This window comes from Notothenia coriiceps, unplaced genomic scaffold, assembly GCF_000735185.1.
Source record: "Notothenia coriiceps isolate Sejong01 unplaced genomic scaffold, NC01 NC01_scaffold00028797, whole genome shotgun sequence".
NCBI lineage: Eukaryota > Metazoa > Chordata > Actinopteri > Perciformes > Nototheniidae > Notothenia > Notothenia coriiceps.
In genome coordinates this window covers 305,446-306,995 of record NW_011361498.1, presented here as the reverse complement: position 1 = coordinate 306,995, position 1,550 = coordinate 305,446, and positions in this window count along the sequence as shown.

Below are 1,550 nucleotides of genomic sequence, written 5' to 3'. Positions count from 1 at the left end.
TGAAGAAGGAGTGGGACAAGTGTCTTGGTTAGTGTAACTCAGCCACTGCCATGTCAATTAGCAGAGAAAAGGGATGTATGAATTTAAATGTTTAGGGCTGGAACAGGGAACATGAACATAAATGAGTGCTCCTGTGAGCAGAGGATAAAACACCATTTGGGGTCTGACTTTAGTGAATATAAAAAGCACCGATATGTGTCAGCCCTGTGGTGAAATGAGAACCGGAAAGAACAGGATGCTGCTGTGAGTGAGGGGGGGGGGGTCTATTTTTCTTATTTTTACAGGAGATATGTGCGTGTAGGATAATGACGGTCCGTTATTGAGTGAATTTTACTCCAATTGATCCAATTTTTTAAAGCATTTATTTGCAGCTGGATTCTGAGATACTGCACCAAAAAAAACCTAGAAAATCAGAAGCTGTAACGAATGCAATGTTGCCATTTTACTTTGTCTTTGAATTGATTTAGAAAAATGTGGTGTACAATAAAATAGTGAAATTATTATTTGAGTATTGCTATTAAAACATACATAATGTGATTTACTATAAAAGCAGCTGGTCACATCCTGCCTATGCAACATTTATATAAAAACAAGATGTATACAATTACTATTCTTTTATGAAATGCATTATTTTGAGAATTGAAGCAGAGTGTATACTACTATCAGTTTGAATGCCTGTGGGAGCATATAAAGACATTTCAAGGAATAGCTGAAGATGAAGAAGTACTTTTATATGCTGTATATATCTCTCAACATCCTGTCAGTTACAGCACACTGCTGAAAACACAGCAAGAACCCAGGATGCAGCCCACTGTCACAAATCAATTTGGGGGGAAATTCTGATTTTCAGTCTTAAACCTTATTCCGTCCATAAAGACTGCAGATTGCAAGCCTGCATGACTATGTGTGTTTGTGAGTGTGTGTACAGTAGGTCTCTGGGGGTCTGTCCTGATCTGACCTGGGTCTAGTGATAACATCATTACGCCGCAGAGCTACTACCTTCACCAATCAGCCTGCCGTTTCCAAGGCAATGAACAGGGCCACTCACTTTCCACCTCAAATGCATTACTAGATGTGTGTGTGTTGTCTTGGCCATTACACATTAACATACAGTACATGTGCATGGTAGTACCTGTCTGCAGTTTAGGTCAGAGTAGATGTGTGTGTGTGTGGGGGGTTCTGGTTACAGTGTGAATATGAGTGAGTATCTGTCGGCATCATCGGAAGCAGATATATACTGTACATTACATATACTCAGTTCATTTTGTGGTTGCAGAAAGACTCAGTAGATAATATGGAATACATTTATTTGACTACCCAATTTCTCGCTCTGTGCGTGCCTGTCAGCTGCTGATACAGGAATTCAGAGGACGTTTTACAAGCCGCTGTGCTGACACCGGGAATCCGCCACATTTTTAACCAGGTCTCAAATTAGTGAGAAGCAAGCCATACGAATATTTGTGTGTGTGTGCCTGTGTGCCTGTGTGTGTGTGTGTGTGTGTGTGTGTGTGTGTGTGTGTGCGGTGACATTTTGTGTGCAGAGGTAAAGG